The following is a 21,211-nucleotide window of genomic DNA, read 5'->3' on the forward strand; positions in this document are numbered from 1 at the left end:
AACAACATCATCATCGTTTAACGTCCGCTTTCCATGCTAGCATGGGTTGGAGAATTATAATAAAATGAAACAAGGAGGAAATTGAGAATGTCTATAATTAAACAGTCGAGTTCTATGCATGTTAGCGTGTGCGTATGTGTGTGTGTGTTTGTGAGTGTGTGTGTGTGTGTGTGTGTCAGAGTGTGTTTCAGTGTGTGTATGTGTTAGTGTATGTGCATGTGTCAGAGTGTATGTGTGTGTCAGTGTGTGTGCGTGTGTCGGTGTGTGCATGTGTCGGTGTGTGTATGTGTTGGTGTGTGCGTATGTGTGTGTTGGTGTTTGTGTGTGTGTATAAGTGCTGGAGTGCACGTGTGTGTGTGTCTGTGTGTGTGTGTGTGTGACAGTGTGTGAGTGTGTGTGGCAGTGTGTACGAGTGTGTGTCTGTGTATGACAGTGCATGCGTCTGTGTGTGTGTGTGTGTGTGAAGGGAAGAGAAAGAGCGCTATTGATGTCATTCACAATAACAGTGAGGTAAGCAGGTGATGTCATCAATCTGTCTTTTATAAAACAGCAAAAGAGAGAAAGAAAGAAAGAGAGAAAGAAAGAGGGAGAGAGTGAGAGAGAGAGAGAGAGCGAGAGAGAGAGATGGGAAGAGGAAAGAAGAGAAAGTAACCTTCCCACTCACACCTCCATGCAATGCTTTTGAACATAATTGAAGGCATTCAGGTGTGGAGAAATATATACATACATACATACATACATACATACATACAGAAACATACACACACATAAACACATTTATATATACACACACACACACACACATATATACATAAATATATATCAATTAAGAGTATGAAGACCGGGAAAGCCCCCGGCCCATCAGGAATCACTGCAGAGATGCTCAAAATATCTGGCAGTGTTGGCTATAGCCTAGTCACCCGTATTACGAACCAGGTGATACACGAAGGAATCATACCCAATGACTGGTGTAGCAGCATCATAGTCAACTGCTACAAAGGTAAAGGTGACGCTTTAGATACAAATAATTACAGAGGCATCAAGCTGTTAGATCAGGTTATGAAAGTTACAGAGAGGGTCATAGCCCAACTAATTAGGGAGCGAATCAATTTAGATGAGATGCAGTTTGGGTTCGTGCCAGGTAAAAGCACTACTGATGCCTTATTTCTAGTGAGACAGTTGCAGGAGAAATACCTAGCTAAGGATAAACCTCTGTACCTGGCTTTTGTTGACATGGAGAAAGCCTTTGACAGGGTCCCCCGATCCCTTATCTGGTGGTCAATGAGGAAACTTTGGATAGAAGAATGGTTAGTGAGAGCTGTGCGAGCCATGTACAGAGATGCTGCCAGTAAGGTGAGGGTTGGAAATGAGTACAGCAATGAATTCTGGGTAGAGGTAGGGGTCCACCAAGGTTCCGTCCTCAGCCCCCTCTTATTTATCATAGTCCTCCAGGCAATCACAGAGGAGTTCAAGACAGGTTGCCCCTGGGAGCTCCTCTATGCTGATGACCTTGCCCTAATTGCGGAGTCACTATCAGAACTAGAGGAGAAGTTTCAGGTGTGGAAGCAAGGTCTAGAATTGAAGGGCCTTAGAGTCAACCTAGCTAAAACCAAAATCCTAATAAGTAGGAAGGTAGATAAAATACAAACCCCTTCAGGTAGATGGCCCTGCTCAGTATGTAGAAAAGGAGTAGGTAGTAACTCTATAAGATGTACCCGGTGCAAGCTATGGACACATAAGAGGTGCAGCAACATCAAAGGCAGGTTAACTAGCAAGTTAGTTTTTGTTTGTGGCAGATGTTCAGGTGCAATAAAGACTGTAAACAAACAGGAAACAACTTCTATCTCATTCCAGGGTGAAAAACTAGAGGTAGTCAATAGCTTCCGCTATCTGGGCGACCAAGTTAGTAGTGGGGGTGGGTGCGCTGAAAGTGTAGCTGCTAGAATAAGAATAGCCTGGGCAAAGTTTAGAGAGCTCTTACCCCTGCTGGCGACAAAGGGACTCTCACTCAGAGTAAAAGGCAGACTGTATGACGCATGCGTACGAACAGCCATGCTACATGGCAGTGAAACATGGGCTGTAACTGCTGAGGACATACGTAAGCTCGCAAGGAATGAAGCCAGTATGCTCCGTTGGATGTGTAATGTCAATGTGAATACCCGTCAGAGTGTAAGTATCTTGAGAGAAAAGCTGAACATTAGAAGCATCAGTTGTGGTGTGCAAGAGAGACGATTGCGCTGGTATGGACATGTGGTGAGAATGGATGAGGATAGCTGCGTGAAAAAGTGCCACACCTTAACAGTTGAGGGAACCCGTGGAAGAGGTAGGCCCAGGAAGACCTGGGCTGAGGTGGTGAGGCAAGACCTTCGTACATTGGGCCTCACCGAGGCGATGACTACTGACCGAGACCTTTGGAAATGTGCTGTGCGTGAGAAGACCCGGCAAGCCAAGTAAGATCGTTGCCAGTGCCCCTGGACTGGTTCTTGTGCGGGTGGCACATGAGATGCACCATTTTGAGCGTGGCCGTTGCCAGTACCGCCTGACTGGCTCCCGTAGGATTTTCGAGCGAGATCGTTGCCAGTGCCCCTGGACTGGCTTGTGCGGGTGGCACATAAAAGACACCATTTCGAGCGTGGCCGTTTTCGTGCGGGTGACACGTAAAAGCACCCACTACACTCTCTGAGTGGTTGGCGTTAGGAAGGGCATCCAGCTGTAGAAACTCTGCCAAATTAGACTGGAGCCTGGTGTTGCCATCCGGTTTCACCAGTCCTCAGTCAAATCGTCCAACCCATGCTAGCATGGAAAGCGGACGTTAAACGATGATGATGATGATGATGACAGTCACATATACACACATACATATTATATCATCAACATCATCGTTTAACAACCGTCCTTCATGCATGCATGGGTAGGACAGTTGGCAGGAGTTGGCCAGGTAGAAGACTACCCCAGGCTACTGTGTCTGTTTTGTCAGGGTTTTTACGGCTGGATGCCCTTCCTAGCACCAAGTCCACTCTGCAGGTGAGGTCAGTTTTGACATGATTCTTACAGCCAGATGCCCTTCCAAATGCCAACCACTTCACAGAGTGAACTGAATGCTTTTTGTGTGGCACCAGCAGGGTCACCAAGTGAGACAAGGAATTTTGCATATGCATATATACAATATATACATACATACATATATATATGCATAGACATAGATACATATATATGCATACACATATACATACACATATATGCATACATATACATATATATATACATACACATTTATACATATACACATATTCATACATACATACAGATATATATATACATACACAGATATACATATATATACATACACATATATATATATATACACGTACATACATATATATATATACACATATATACATATATATATACATACACTTATATACATATACACATACACACATAGACACATACATACACATTTATAAATACATACACATAGATATACATACATATACATATATACATACACATTTACTAAATATACATGTACACATAGATATTCAAATTTGTTGAAGCAAGCAGGATAAACAGAACTGAAGATTTCGTAATTTTTTAAGTGCCAACACACAGTCCCAGAGTTTTCTAAAACATTTTTGAAACTAGAATATAAAAACAGGGCAACCAAAAGGTGCCAACTGGTCTGATAGTATAAAAGAAAAGAATTTTACACACATTTTGTGATGTCAGTTTACTAACCATTGATAACAATGCAATTTATGTATTACATATTAATGTGATATTACACGTTTTTTTCCCCATTTTTAAGTCTGCCTTAACAAGGATATAATAAATCCTGCATGCATACGTGTGTGTATGTGTGTGTGTGTGTTGGTCCACATTTGCAAATGACTAAAAGCTTTTTTTTTTTTCTGTTGGTACATAAAAGATGTGGGACACAAATACACATACATTCAGAAACACATACATGCATATATATGTATATACATAAATACATACATATGTATATATGCTTATACACATAATAGTATTTTTCATTGTGTTTACCTTAATCTGCTGTGCGTGTGTGTGTGTGTGTGTGTATGTATATATATATATATATATATATATATATATATATATATACACATACATGCATGTGTGCATATGTATATGTGTATGAATAAATATGTACATATGTATATAAATGGGGTGTGTACAATGAATGTGAACATTGGCCTATGTATATAATAAACAACTTGAAAATTCGTTTATTGCAAATGACAAAAAGAGATACAAACTCAGGTGTTGGGGAGGTGGGAGGGGAGTAATGGCAAGTGGACAAGGAGGAAGGAGGAGAAAAGGTAGGGCAAGAAAGGATTGGCTGGCTGTTTGAAGTGTCACCCATTGTTTGATGTACATAATGACAGCAAAATGTCCTAGGAGCGCCTTCTGCATGGAAATGAAACCGAGAATGTATTCATGGCTCAGTTACCATACACCAAGAGAGTGAATTAAAAGTCATTTTTAACCAAATTAAATTACATCTGTAATGAGAAATCATTAAGTAACCATAGGAACAGGCATAGCTGTGTGGTTAAGAAGCTTGATTGCAAATCATGAGGTCTTGGGTTCAGTACCACTGTGTGACACCTTGAGCAAGTGTCTCCTATTATAGCCTCGGGGCTGAGCAAAGCCTTGTGGGTGGATTTGATTGACAGAAACTGAAAATTGATTGATTGATTGTATGTATGTATGTATGTATGTATGTATGTATGTATGTATGTATGTATGTATGTATGTATGTATGTATGTATGTATGTATGTATGTATGTATATCTATCTATCTGTCTATCTATGTGCCAATACATACAAACACATGATTGTGTGGTAAGGAGCTTGCTTTTTACATCCCCCATAACTTTGTGGTTAGGCAAAAGGGACCAACAGCATAAGTACAAGACTTTAAAAAAAAAGAAGTACCGGAGTTGATTTGTTTTGACTAAACCCTAAGCCTTTAAGGCAGTGCCCCAGTATGACCGTAGTCCAATGAGCGAAACAAGTAAAAGAAAGAAAGGTAAAAAAAAAATAAGCTCAATGAAAATTACTCTGAAAAGGGTAAAGGGAGATAATTCCCATGTTTTCATTGGTGTCTGAGTGGTCTGTGGGTATCTTGGCAGTTTTGTGAATGAAAGCCTAAGTGGACAACAGCATAGAATATTTTGCCCGAGATTCAAGCTTGCCCAAGGCCTAACTAAAACTGGGGTCATGCATAGCTGTGTGGTTAAGAAGATTTCTTTGCAACCATATGACTTTGAGTTCAATCCTGTTGCACAGTACCTTGGGCAAGGTGGTTTTTTTTTTACTATGGTCCTGGGCAGAAGACCAGGGCCCAGTTCACACTGCTTGTCAACCAGTGTTGGTTTGTTTACATCATTATAACTTAGAAGTTCAGCAAAGGGAACTGATAGAATAAATACTAGACTTAAAAAAGGAAAACGTGTCCTGGAGTCATTTTGTTCAACTAAACCCCCTTTTAGGTGGTGCTCCAGCATGGCCACAGACCAATGACTGAAACGAGGAAAATATGTAACAGATGGTGTGATGGTGGTGGGAATGAGTCCGATCTGTAGTTGCTATGGTGACAACTCCATCCTGATATGATTTGGTCCGAGTTGGAAGTAATTGATAGCTTGTTACCTAGGCAACCTAATCACTTCTGCAGGCGGGTGCTATGAAAGCAAAGGCGAAAGCCCAACTAAGAGCAAAATGGGATAATTTCAGGGAGCTGTTAGCTCTCCCAGCAACAACGGGATTCTGCCGTCGGACAAAGGGTAGACTGTATGGTCCTTGTGTATGAAATGTGATGCTGCTACAATTAGGAAATGTGAGCAGCAAACACAATGGAGGTGTGAAAGTGAAAGTAGAATGAAACAAGCCTACTCTGTTGTTGCATATGTATATTTCAGTATGTACAAGCGACAAGGTACAAATGAGCTGAGCTACAAACACTATGTGCCTCTCTCTCTCTCTCTCTATATATATATATATATACTCACTCACTGTTTCAGTCATTTGACTGCGGCCATGCTGGAGCACCACCTTTAGTCAAGCAAACCGACTCCAGGACTTATTCTTTGTAAGCCTAGTACTTATTCTGTCGGACTCTTTTGCCGAACCGCTAAGTTACGGGGACGTAAACACACCAGCATCGGTTGTCAAACGATGTTGGGGGGACAAACACACACATACATATATATATATATATATATATATATATATATACACACATATATATGATGGGCTTCTTTCAGTTTCCGTCTACCAAATCCACTCACAAGGGGGGACTGCCATATTGGCTTGGCGATAACTATTAATTTCCAGTACCGCTGCCGTAGTCTCCTTTAGAGAGAGACTTAGAAATATTAATAACTCTATTTCTGAAAACCAGTGGATAGATTCCACTGAAATTAGATAAATAACCTTCGAACAGATAGTCGGCAGCACCGCCTGGCTGGAGCTTGGCTGCTCTGCATTGACAAGGGGCAACACCCTGAAACTAGTCTGCAGATGCCAAACCAGCAAGGGGAAACTGCTGACCTCCCCTGTTCGAAGGTTATAAAGGACACAGGTTTCGTGTGTCACATAGCTAGCTAGAGGCGATGGCTTCTTGGAGCTAATTCACGGCAGCTTTCGTCCTAATTTTGGGACTGCCATATTGGCTTGGTGATAACTATATATATATATATATATATATATATATATATATATATATATATATATATATGTAATTTTATTGTGTCTGGGGACAGACGTTCTCCTTCGGTGTCACACTCACAATAATAGTCAACTATTGAAAAGGTTGCAAGCCGCAACAAAAGTTTTAGAAAAAATTTACAAGTAAATGAGCGGAAATTGAACTGGTGAGTGTGTTAAATAACAAGCCACTAAAAGAGAATGACTCTCCCCAGACACAATAAAATATGCTTCAACACACAAATTCATATAAAGAATCTCGCAGAACAAATGAAAAAACAAAATATACATATGTATGTATGTATGTATGTATGTATGTATATATATATATATATATATATATATATATATATTCCCGTAGGATTTTCGAGCGAGATCATTGCCAGTGCACCTGGACTGGCTTGTGCGGGTGGCACATAAAAGACACCATTTCGAGCGTGGCCGTTTTCGTGCGGGTGACACGTAAAAGCACCCACTACACTCTCTGAGTGGTTGGCGTTAGGAAGGGCATCCAGCTGTAGAAACTCTGCCAAATTAGATTGGAGCCTGGTGTTGCCATCCGGTTTCACCAGTCCTCAGTCAAATCGTCCAACCCATGCTAGCATGGAAAGCGGACGTTAAACGATGATGATGATGATGATGATGATATATATATATATATATATATATATATATATATATATATATAGCAAAATAAAGATTCAGATAGAATTGGGTACTTGAAATGATATGCACCACATAGGGTTGGATAAACCTGTGGCTACTGGCAATGGTTGATAAGTATCAAATGGGGTATTCCGGTTGAGGACACAGAGGAGACCAACCATATGAGTATTTAGACCTACAAGCTGGTGCAAAGCATGTATTACATTCATAGTTAGCTTCAACAGACTTCAGCCACGTCCCTGCCATACTCTTGGGATATTCTTTTGTTCGTATAATTACAGTTCATCTGATGATTACGGTCTTTTGTAACAAAGTAATGTTCTCTCTCTTCTATTAAAAATGCATAAGAAACAGCTATAATGAGCTAACAAGTATCCATCATCTGTTATTATTCATTTGATTATATATATACACACACACAACTATATATAGATATATATATACATATATATACACACACGCAAATATGTAAGCGTGTATGTATATATATATATATATATATATATATATATATATATATATATATATACACACACACACACACACAGAAATACATATGTAGTCATTTTATAATTATTATTTTATGATTTTTACTTTGTATTTTATACTTCTTTATAGTGTATTTACTTATTAATTTTCTCTGTAAGTGACTGTGGAATTTCATGGATGAGTTCATGAACTTTGGTTCTTTTCTCTAAATTATATATTTATTTATATATATATATATATATATATATACACACACACACACACACACACACACACATATATAAATACATGTGTGCGTGTGTGTGTGTGTATATATATATATATATATATATATATATATACATATAAATACATACATAGGTGCAGATGTGGTTGAGTGGTAAGAGGCTTGCTTCCCAACCACATGGCTCCGGGTTCAGTCCCACTGTATGGCACCATGGGCATGTGTCTTCTACTATAGCCTCAGGCCGACCAAAGCCTTGTTAGTGGACTTGGTGGATGGAAACTGGAAGAAGCCCATCGTGTGTGTGTGTGTGTGTGTGTGTGTGTGTGTGTGTGTGTGTGTGTGTGTGTGTAATGGGCTTCTTTCAGTTTCCATCTACAAAATGCACTCACAAGACTTAGGTCGGCCTTGAGGCTATAATAAAAGACATTTGACATGCAGTGGGACTGAACCTGGAGCCGTGTGGTTGGGAAGCAAACTTCTTGTCACACAGCCATGTCTAGTCGCTTAGTGTCCGGGTAGTGAGTGGGAGTGGATGGTGTCAGGTAGTGCAAAAGTGCAGAAAATATGGCAGAACGTGGCCTTCGTTCACATCCGTGACTCTGCATTTCCCACTCTCGGCAGAGACAAGAATATTTTGAAGTGAAAAGGAACTAGTTTTATCTTTCTTTCATGTTCACACCACCACCACCACTACCACCACCACTATTACCATCATTATCACCATCATCACCACTGCCACCACCATTATCAGTACCATCACCTGCAGAACCACCACCACCACCACTGTTGTCACCACTATCATCATACCACCATAACCACCACCACCATTACCACCACCACTACACTATCATCACTGTCTCCACTATCACCACCATCACCACTACTGCCACCACCACCACCACCACCACCACTGCCATCATTGCCACTATTACCACTACCACCGCCACCATTACCATCACCACCATCACCGCTGCCATGTCGAATGACTCATGACTTTTGTACACACATAAACACCCACATAACAATACAACAACGCATTCATGAGACCTTCAATCTATATAAACCAATGAGAGAGAGAGAGACAGAGAGAGACAGAGAGAGAGACAGACAGACAGGTGAACTCTATTCAGTGGTTCGCAACTGGGGTCCAAAAGACCTTTACAGGTCCATGTAAGATTTTGTTGTCGAAGTCTATGTGCGATAAAGCGGTTATACGCCTACAATACACAAAAATATCTGAACAATTCTTTATATAATTCCGAATAATGTTTGGTTATAAAAAAAAGGCGGCAAGCTGGTAGATTCATTAGCATGTGGGGCAAAATACTTAGCGGTGTTTCGACTGCCAATACATTCTACCGAGATTGACGTTACTTTTTATCCTCTTGGGGTCAATAAAATAAGTACCAGTTACGCACTGAGGTCGATATAATCAACCAGTCCCCTCCCCCAAATTTCAAGCTTTGTGCCTATTATTATTTATTTATTCGCCCTTTCAAAGCCTAGCCAGGCTCATGGGCCCGGTTTCCCGCTTTCTGAGTTCAAAAACCACCAACTTTGCCTTTCATCCTTTCAGAGTCGATAAATTAAGTACAAGTTGCGTTCTGGGGTCGATCTAATCGACTAGCCCGCCTCTCCCCAAATTTCAGGCCTTGTGCCTATAGTAGAAAGGATTATTATTATTATTATTATTATTATTATTATTACTATTATCATTAAGGTGGATTTGGAAGATGGAAACTAAAAAGAAGCCTGTTGTAAATGTGTGTGTGCGTGAGTGTTTCCTATTGTGTGTGTATGAGTGTGTGTCTGTGTCTGTGTGTGTGCACATGCTATTCCCAGTGTATGTGTATGTTTCCCAGTTTGATATCATGAGATAGTCATAAACAAGTGGCACCGTCGCCCAAGCATTTCCAATATTCTGCAAAAACATGTATCACAACGAGGTGGAGGGGAGAGGAGAAATACTAGCTTGCTTTGAAAACAGTTGAGGGATGGAGATAGGAAAGGCACCCAGCCATAGAAAATATGCCTCAGAAAACTACATCTGACCCATGAAGGCATGGAAAAGTGAACACTAAAACTATGATGATGTATTTTTTAACCTAAAATTCTGGAATTTAATGAATCTAACTACGTTAATTCAACACAGATAATGGGACAGGTTTTTGGAAAAGGAGTGTACAGAATGATTTGGTTGTTGACCATTTGTTGGCGTCAGACAAAGCAGAAAATATATCCGTATGCAAAGAGTATTGTTTCCCTATGTTTATAATGGATGAATGAAGTTTTGCAGAGAAATAGGAAGAGAGAGAGGTGGGGAGAGAAAGAGAATGAGTGAAAGGGGGAGAGAGGGAGAGATACAGAAGGAGAATGAGAGAGAATGAGTGAGAATGTGAGAGAGAGAGAGAGACAGAGAGCAGAGGAGAGACAGAGAGCAGGGAAGAGACAGAGAGGGAGAATGAGAGAGAGAATGAGTGAGAAGAAAGAGAGCAAGAATGGGAAAGAGAGAGAGGGAATGAGAGAAAAAGAGAGAGCAGCTATAATCAGGATTGGATTGGATGGCATTTTATTATAAAAAGCCGGATCTAAATTATGATTATGATGATGATGATGGTGATTTACATATTGTGAATAAGTTCTTAATTCTTCCACTTGAATTTCCTTCCTTCTTTTCTCTCACATAAAGAAAAAAAAAAACTGGTTTTTCTCACTGACTCTTGAGCCAGAATAAAGAAGTTTTCAATAAGTCACTCGACTTGCTAGAAATAGCAGCCACATTTCCTACAAATCACTTCCCGCCATTTCTAATTTTAAAAAATGGAGTTGGCGGTGGTGGTGAGGTGGGGGGCAGGGTAGAGTTTCACTCGTTTGAGATGAGGTGGTCCAAGATATCTCACAAGTCAACCCTTACTGAGGGTCTTGCTCAGTATGGGCTGACATGGCGCTATAAACAGCAACTGGTTTTCTTTGTCGAGTGAACAACAGAGCCTTGTTTAACAAAGTATTAGCAATGAGAAGTGGGCCCCATGAGCCACGGCTCATCACCAGGTGGGTTGTACAACAAAAAAATCTTCAGCGAGATCGTTGCCAGTGCCGCCAAACTGGCTCCTGTGCAGGTGGCACGTAAAATACACCATTTGAGCGTGGCCGTTGCCAGTACTGCCTGACTGGCCTTCGTGCCGGTGGCACGTAAAAGCACCTACTACACTCTCAGAGTGGTTGGCGTCAGGAAGGGCATCCAGCTGTAGAAACTCTGCCAAATCAGATTGGAGCCTGGTGTAGCCATCTGGTTTCACCAGTCCTCAGTCAAATCGTCCAACCCATGCTAGCATAGAAAGCAGACGTTAAACGACAATAAAAAGCATCGGCGTGGGTGCTGGTGCCATGTATAAAAGCACCCAGTATACTCTGTAAAGTGGTTGGCATCAGGAAGGGCATCCAATCGTAGAATCTGAGCCAAAAAGACTGTGGAACATTGAGTGGCCCCTGGCTCTGCCAGTGCCTATCAAATGTCCAACCCATGCCAGCATAGAAAACAGACGTTGAATGATGATGATGATGATGATGATGATGTGGGTCTTTCAGAAAGCTTCATGACTGCTCCATGTTGCCACTCAAGCAGTTAGAAATAGCAGCCAAACAACACTCAAACTGTACACTTCTTCCTTAACCCATTAGCATTCAAACTGGCCAAAATATATAACCAGTTTTAAGTCAAAACTGGCCCAATCCAGCCTTTCACACCAACCCTACAATGTCATTCTAAAATGAAACCATCTCATCATTGAAATCTTTAACCCTTTAGCATTCAGATTAGTTTGTCAAATGTATCATCATCACCATCATCATCATTTAATGTCCATTGTCCATGCTGGACGGTTTGACCAGAGTTGGTTAGTCGAGGGGCTGCACCAGACTCCAGTCTGATTTCGCATGGTTTCTACAGCTGGATGCCCTTCCTGATGCCAACCACTCCGAGAATGTAAACGGTGCTTTTACGTGTCACCGGCACGGGTGCCAGTTGTGTGACGCCAGTATCTTGCCACGACTACGATTTTGCTTATTTATTCCCATCATTTTGAATTAGTTGTGCATTACTTTGTAGCTTTGAGATTTGGATTATGGGATTGCTTAGTTTTAGTATGACATCACAGCGTGGGTGTAAGAGACTGTAATTGGAGATTGTCTGAGCATAAGAGAAATAAGAGGTGATGGCTGGATATGGCTGGTTTAAATGCTAAAGGGTTAAATTACAACATTGCATGATTAATTGAAAACAATGAGAATAAATTAGTATTACATTTGACAGAGTAATCTGAATGTTAATCACCTTCATCTAGCGTTTTAAATCCGGGTTTTGTCCCCGTTAACGTGGGTGGCCAGATCTACTTCAATGCCATAGTAACCGCCCTCATACCATCTTGCCTGGTTTTGGGTGTCCTCCTTTTCCAAACCAACCCTCCCAATCTCCTCCTCCTCCATCTGTCCCGTTCCACGTTTTCCTCGGTCTACCTCGCTTCCATGCTCCATTTACTTCAAACGCAATCACCATTCTCATGCTCTTCGTCCCTCCTCACCACATGCCCATTACCATTTCACTCCATTCGCTCTAAAGGGTTAGATAAATGAATGACACCCTTATATAGGGCAGTGGTTCCCAACCTGTGGTCTACGGAGCCCTAGTGGTCTGCAAAGGAAGTACTGGGGGGGGGGGGGTCTGCGAACATGTTAAGCCGACAGACCTTTCAATACTCTGGGGTCCGTGAAAAAACTCATTTAAATAAAAGGAGTCCTTGGTTGGTCCATGCTTAAACTGGCCAGATCCAGCTTCTTACACCAACCCTACAATGTCATTCTAAATATAGACAATAACATCATCAAGATCTCAAATCTGAGACGATACATGATTACATAAGCTTTACATTTGCCAGAATAATTTTGAAAACCAAAGGGTTCGTGATTGTACATTTTATAAATCAAAAGGCACCAAATTTGAAAAATGTGCTCATGAGGAGCGAGGAGTCCCTTTACTCCCCTATAAAATCCCCTATTAGCTACACGAGTGCTTTGGTAATAAGGTCTGCTTGATTAGGGTCAAGCTGGGATTACACAACAACTAGCATAATGACAAAAATAACCACTGGTTTTCTAGTTTATATATATATATATATATATATATATACACATACACATATATATGTGTGTATATATTATAAAGCTGGCAGCACTGTTAGCACACCATACAAAATGCTTGGCAGTATTTTGTCCATCTTTACATTTTTATTTCAAATTCCGCCAAGGTCGACTTAGCCTTTCATCCTTTCGAAGCCAATAAATTAAGTACCAGTTACTCACTAGGGTCCATATAATCAGCTTAACCCCTCCCCCAAAATTTCAGACCTTGCACCTATAGTAGAAAGGATTATTATTACCTCTGCCTTAGCGTCATGTTAGTCTTTCAGTCGTGTTAGTTTGTTTGTTTGTCCATGGACAAGATATCTCAAGAACTGCTGGATGGATTCGGATGAAACTTTCAGGGATGTTTGGCCTTGTGACTGGCACGAACTGATTAGATTTTGGGATTGATCTGTTACTGGACAAGGATTCTGGATTATTTTTCCTGTTTCTTTTGTTTTTTTTACTTAATTTTTGAGAGCAGTTGAGTTCATTTTTAGTATTCTCATTTGTGAGAGCAGTCGAGTTTATTTCAGATATTCACATTTTAAAAATCACCTCTGGCTAATCGTTGAGAGAATGTTGGCATTGCTTTGGCAGAGGTTTGTACTCTCTGAGTGCTCTTGTTATTTTTATTATCATTACTGTTATAATCATCATCAAAATGGTGAGCTGGAGGAACCGTTACCAGACAAAATGCTCAGCAGCATCTCAACTGTCTTTACATTCTGAGGTCAACTTTGCTTTTCATCCTTTTGGGGTTAATGAAATAAGCTAGGCGCAGGAGTGGCTGTGTGGTAAGTAGCTTGCTTACCAACCACATGGTTCCGGGTTCATTCCCACTGCGTGGCACCTTGGGCAAGTGTCTTCTACTATAGTCTCGGGCCGACCAAAGCCTTGTGAGTGGATTTGGTAGACGGAAACTGAAAGAAGCCCGTCGTATATATGTATATATATATATATATATATATATATATATATATATGTAGTGAACACTTCTATCACCATTATATACAAACAAACCATCTTCTCTCACTATAAATATTGACAGACGCGAGCGTAGTAGAAAGCAACTCATTCCGTCATCACCTGACAGACTATTTCTTTGCGCGGGTAAATTATCTCCACCCGTTCGCCTCAGGACACAAACTGACCAACCACAGCCACTAATAAGGTCACGTGAGAGAATTCTTCTAATGCTTCTCTGGAGCCTACCTACAGCTATAAATAGACTAAATTATACATGCCAAATCGTCGCGCCTCAGATCTTAGATCTGGCCGCCGGCCACACACGCGTAACACCAACCAGCCAGTTTCCAGCGACAACATCGACACCATCGTACAACTAAGAACTACAAGCATCGCCCCTGACGTCGCCAACAACATCGTCCAACTACGACTACCAGCATCGCTGCCAGCGTCAACATGACTCTACACGTACACAAGCTACCAACAGCTAACTGCAGCTCTTCTCTTCGATCCTGTTTGTGTGATTTCTTCACCACGAAAATAACAGCTCTGCCCCACATGCCTTAACTTCTTATATACAGACACTTACCACTGTGTACTCTAATTAAGAACTGGTAAATTCTTATACGTGTTACTGACTCTAATCTAACTCTGTATCTCACGCATTCACATACATGTATTACTCGCACACACTCTTTTCTTTACATGACGGCCTGTCTTTTATTGTATTTCATTATGTCGCATTCACTCACACACAGACATACAATTTAATGCTACAATAAATCTTACTGTTATTCATCTCATATGGTTGTGTTCCTATCGTCTTCCTTACTGGCATTTACGAATTCACTATGTTATAGAATTACAACATATTTATCATTTTATATATTTTTGTGTTCGACCGTGTGACGCGTTTAAAGAAGGAGCCCTGTTTTCCATTCGTCACCATTTCTCCTTTTGGGTTCGCACAGTCGTTCTTACATATATATATATATATGGTGGCAGCTGATGAAGGGGATGTTTCTATGTGGCCTGCTTGTTTGTTGCACCTTGTTTACCATTTTGTCCTTGTTCTTTTGCCATGTCATGTACCCAGTTATGTATCTATATGTACATGTAGATGAACGTATATACATACATGTACATATATATGCATATACTCATATATTGTTTGTATCACGACAGAACGCATGCGTTACCTTTATACAGTAAGTTTTAACTATTTTTCTAACGCAACTCTTTCTATTTCTATCTCCCCCTCTCATTCTTCCCTCTACTGTTCTTTGCCTCTACCTGTCACTTCTCTCTCTCTCTATCTCTTGTTACTCGTCCTTCGCTTCTATTACTATCTCTCTCTCTCTCTCTCTACCTCTCGTTGCTCACTTTTATTCTACTTCCTCCCCTCCTTTTCCCTCTGCTACTCTTTCTCTTCACACAGCCTTGGTCACGTGTGTCCGGCTGCTATTTCTTTTCGTTCTTGGAATCACCAAGCTCGCACGTACTTCTTTGCCCCTCCTGTACGTGCTTCACAGCGTTCGAGACATACACACCTCACGTCTGGCTGTACAGCCTTTTTGTTTGTTTATTTATTTCACCGTTTCGTTTTCCTGTCTTGTTTTCCGTCCGCCACTACCCTCCACGAAAACAATTTAATTTGTGTTCGTGGGAAGAACCATTTTAACGATGCGTACTGCCTTAATTCTTCAAAACGCCGGAGTTTTAATGGTGGCAGCTGATGAAGGGGATGTTTCTATGTGGCCTGCTTGTTTGTTGCACCTTGTTTACCATTTTGTCCTTGTTCTTTTGCCACGTCATGTACCCAGTTATGTATCTATATGTACATGTAGATGAACGTATATACATACATGTACATATATATGCTTATACTCATATATTGTTTATATATATATATATATATATATATATATGTATATATATGTATGTGTGTGTATATGTTTGTGTCTGTGTTTGTCCCCCCAACATCGCTTGACAACCGATGCTGGTGTGTTTACGTCCCCGTAACTTAGCGGTTCAGCAAAAGAGATCGATAGAATAAGTACTAGAGTTCCAAAGAATAAGTCCTGGGGTCGATTTGCTCGACTAAAAAGGCGGTGCCCCAGCATGGCCGCAGTCAAATGACTGAAACAAGTAAAAGAGTAAAAGAGTGGAGCATTGGGGTTGATGTAATCAACTTATTCCCTGTCCCTAGATTTCCAACCTTCACTAGATTTCATATTATAGGTCTAGGGACGGTATAGAAATGGCTGATGATGATGATGATGATGATGATAGTAATAACAAGAACCATGATGAGGTCATGTGATAATTATGATAATAATGTTGATAACAATGGTGTTCTAATGATAGTCTTGTTGATTAATGATGATGACAACAACAATTATAATGATATTTATGATCTACATTTACAATGACAAGGAGAGAAAATAGCCTACCTTTGCTAGAAACAAAAAAATTATTTTTCTGTAAGTAAGAGACAAACTCTTGACAATTGAAATGCATACAGAAAGGTGTGCAAATCAATGAGGTATTGTCACACCTGTATCAAGGTGTGGTGATGAATGTATCATTTCACAATAAAATCACATATATGGCATCACACCTTGAATTGTTAAAGAATAATATATATATATATATATATAGCGTCTTACTAATACATCCTTTTGTTATTTACACCACCTGTCCTCGTCTGTTGTTGTTTTTTCGTACATTCTCCTATATATATATATATATATATATATATATATATATATATATATATATAGGTACAGGTGTGGCCATGTGGTAAGAAGCTTCCCTCTCAACAACCCGGTACCTTGGGCAAGTGTCAGGTCAACCAATGTTTTGTGAGTGGATTTGATAGACAGCTCCGGTCAAACTATTCAACCTCTGCCAGCAAGAAAAATGCATGTCAAACTTATTCTATCAGTCTATTTTGCTGAACCACTAAGTTACAGGGACATGAACAAACCAACACCAATCATCAAGCAGTGGTGGATTACAAACACAGACACAAAAAAGGGGTTCTTTCAGTTTCCGTCTGCCAAAGCCACTCACACTTGGCCAACACGCCATGCAGTGGGGCTGAACCCAGAACCATGTGGTTGGAAAGCAGGCTTCATACCACACAGCCACTCCTGCGATGAATATCTAAGTATAAAGAACAGAAAAGTCTAGTTTGCCTTTTGTCGCCCACTCCAACCTTTTTTCCTCATAACTTTGAAAAAAAAACAGATACCTTTTAATGAAAATTTTTCCACAAATACCTTTTAAATGGTATAAATTACAATTATATCAAATTTCAGGTGAAAAAAACAACAACAAATAACTGGGCGTAAGCATAAACATACTGACACACAACACATATATATCTACAAAATGAAACTTGAAATTTTGAAAAGAAATTGTGTCATTACTTAAGTGTGGTTGAACACAAATTGTCTTTTTCTTTAAATTTGGATATAATCCTAATGTACACCATCTGAAAAGTATATACTCTTTACTCTTTTACTTCTTTCAGTCATTTGACTGTGGCCATGCTGGTGCACTGCCTTTAGTCGAGCAAATCAACCCAGGCACTTATTGTTTGTAAGCCTAGTACTTATTCTATCGATCTCTTTTGCTGAACCTCTAAGTTACGGGGATGTTAACACACCAGCATCGGTTGTCAAGCAATGCTAGGGGGACAAACACAGACACACATACATATATATATATATACATATATACGAAGGGCTTCTTTCAGTTTCCATCTACCAAATCCACTTACAAGGCTTTGGTCGGCCCGAGGCTATAGTAGAAGACACTTGCCCAAGGTGCACACAGTGGGACTGAACCCAGAAGCATGTGGTTGGTAAGCAAGCTACTTACCACATAGCCACTCCTACGCCTACGGAAATGAAAAAGAAAAATTGGAATTTAAAAGAGTTTGTTCATGTGTGGTCTCACATAGGTGTAACACACAAACAACTTGACTTGACATTCAGAATTCTATACAGAATGAGTAATATATATATATATTCATTTTCATTTTATCTAGTTTCAGCTCATGAACTGTGGCCATGCTGGGGCACCATATATATATATAAATGAACACGTACATAAAGAAAATGAGTGTCAGTCTATGTAATAAACTAACATACACATTTTTACATAGGGCGTGTCATAGCATATACCTGTCTCCATAACAACCAGCAACAAACTTCACTGATGAAGAAAACCTCACAAGTTTTTACCTGTGTATGTGTGTGCGCGCGTGCAGGCAGATGGTTATGTGGTAAGAAGTTTGCTTCTCAACCACTTGGTTCTGGGTTCAGTCTCACTTTGTGGCACCTTGGGTATAGCCTCAGGTAGACCAAAGCCTTGTCAGTGGATTTGGTAGACAGAAGTTGAAAGAACCGATGTTGGCGTGTTTACATCCAAGTAACCTAGCAGTTCGTCAAAATAGTCCAATAAGTACCAGACTTTACACAAAAGTAATGAGTACAGAGGTCGATTCATTCAACCAAAAGCTTTTCAAGGCGGTGCCCCAGCATGGCTGCAGTCTGACTTAGATAGACAGACAGATAGACAGACAGACAGCAGACAAATAGATAGATAAACAGACAGATAGACAGACAGACAGACAGACAGACAGATAGATAGATAGATAGATAGATAGATCTTTATAAATGCGAAGGCAGCCTCAACAACCTTTTAAATATATATCTTTTACTTATTTCAGCCATTAGACTGCGGCCATACTGGGGCACCACCTTGAAGAACTTTTAGTCAAATGAATCGAAACCAGTACATTTTTTCTTTTTGTAAATTTTTAAAGCCTAGTACTTATTACATCGATATTTCTTGCCGAACCGCTAAAGTTCTGGTGACGTAAACACACCAACACCGGTTGTTAAGCAGTGGTAGGGGACAAATTGACACACACACACGAAAGGTTTCTTTCAGTTTCCGTCTTTGATCACCCTGGAGCTATAGTAGATCATACTTGCCCAAGGTGTTACGCAGTTAGATTGAACTCGGAACCATGTGGTTGAGAAGCAGTTTGTAGCTGGTTACGCACAATAATTCACTTATCATAGAAAAGTTTATAAATAATCCTAGATAGTCCTTGTGTGTGAGTGTGTATACATTTATCGACATAATTGAAAACAAACTTGCTTAATAATACGTGTTTTGTTTTCTATTCTCTATCTTCCGTTCGAGTGTTTACTACGTTGTTGCTGTAATTTTATCTGATTAAAATCACATATTATTTTTTTTCGTTTTTGCTAGGTACTTTAAGTGCGAGAGGTTCCCCTCCAACACACACGTACACTCATAACTACCACTTAAGTGTTACTGATGTCTATACACATATACATTTCATGTATATACACACACAAACATATACACACGTACACAAACATATACTTATATAAATACAAACACAAATATATAACTAGATACACACATACATACACGAACATATACTTGGATACATACATACATATACAAACATATACTTAGATATACACATACATAGACAAACGTACTTATATCACACACACAAACATATGTGAATATATTATGAAGAGATCTTAAGCCAGCAGTGTCTGGGGTCTGAAGACGCGCGGTAAGGCTAAACCCCTTATGAGCGAGAAACCCAGGGTACCCCCATAAACCGGCCTACTTCATAATAGTAACTGATCTACATCTCCTCCGATTTATGTATTTCTACAAACGATACATATATATATATTATATATACTTCTATAAAAACGTACATTCACATATAATTATATATAAAGACAAAGTATTGACTTTAGAATATACGTGTGTGTGTGTGTGTGTGTGTGTATATAAAGCACACACACACACACAATATGTGTGTGTGTGTGTGTGGACGAAGGGAGAAAGAAGTAACGATTTACCTGTAATTGTGTTTTAACTAAACAGGTTAAAGTATATACCGTCCCAGACCTTCTATTCGCTTGAACTGGCGGCGGTCTTAAGAATGATAGTAAGTATTAACTTAGGTGTGGGATACAAGCTGGTGGTGGTGGTGATAGTTGAAGGATTAGTGGCGGCGAAGGTGACGGTGGTGGTGGTGGTGGTGGTGATAGTGATTGTTGTGGTGGGAGTACAAAGTAATAATACCGTTGTTGTTGTTGGCGGCGGTGGTGGTGGTAGTCTTAATGGCAGGGTTGGTGGAAATGAAGGTGGTGATACAACTGTGATATGATGGTGGTGGTGATGGTGATGGTGGTGGAAGTAAAAACGATAATACTTGTGTCGGCGGTGTTATTGGCCGAGATAGAGTGAGAGAGAGAGAGAGAGAGAGAGCGGTCTTGGTGGAGGCGTAGTGTGTGGTTTGTAGTGGTGGTGGTGTTGTTGATGGTGGTGGTCGTGGTCATGTTGGTGTTTCTGATGTAGTTTTGATGGAGGCCTTGTGGTAGTTAGTGGTGGTGGTCATATTAGTCGTGGGGACGGTGGTGGTCGTCGATGTGGTGAGACTAGTTATAGTAGGGATGGCGGCAGTTGTATAATGATTGTGGTGGTGGTGGTGGTGGTAGTAGTGACGATAACGTGACGTTACACCGATATTAGGTAACAATGGTGGTGGAGGTGGTGGTAATGATATTATATGACAGTTTGTGATGGTGGTGGTGGTGGCGGCCGTAACGGTGGTGGTGATGGTGGTCGTAGTGGTGGTCGTGGTGATAGTGGTGAAGTTGGTCAATCCTGATTCAGCACATCTATTATATGATCAAAGATATCCCGTGTTTTGCAGCTTTCTTTTTCTATCGAGGACGGTATATCGACTACGAATGGACACATGAACCAATCCAATGTATCCCACCCTCCCTCCCTCCCTCCATTTTTACCACGGGGTAGGGTGTGATTTAAGGATAAGGACATTTGACTTCTATTTCTAGCAGAGTGAACGAC

The 21,211-nt window shown here is 40.3% G+C and overlaps 1 protein-coding gene across 1 annotated transcript in view; it reads right to left on the minus strand.

Annotated features, from left to right (window-relative positions):
* LOC106868692 (uncharacterized) overlaps window positions 1-20,344 on the minus strand; it is a 46,600-nt gene extending 26,256 nt beyond the window's left edge. The window contains exon 1 of the mRNA XM_089341319.1: window positions 20,194-20,344. The gene's annotated coding sequence lies outside the window, so the exon portion shown is untranslated. The remainder of the gene's footprint in view (window positions 1-20,193) is intronic.
* Between the last annotated feature and the right edge of the window lie 867 nt (window positions 20,345-21,211).

Source organism: Octopus bimaculoides, chromosome 24 (assembly GCF_046866305.1).
Source record: "Octopus bimaculoides isolate indiv1 chromosome 24, ASM4686630v1, whole genome shotgun sequence".
NCBI classification, from domain to species: domain Eukaryota; kingdom Metazoa; phylum Mollusca; class Cephalopoda; order Octopoda; family Octopodidae; genus Octopus; species Octopus bimaculoides.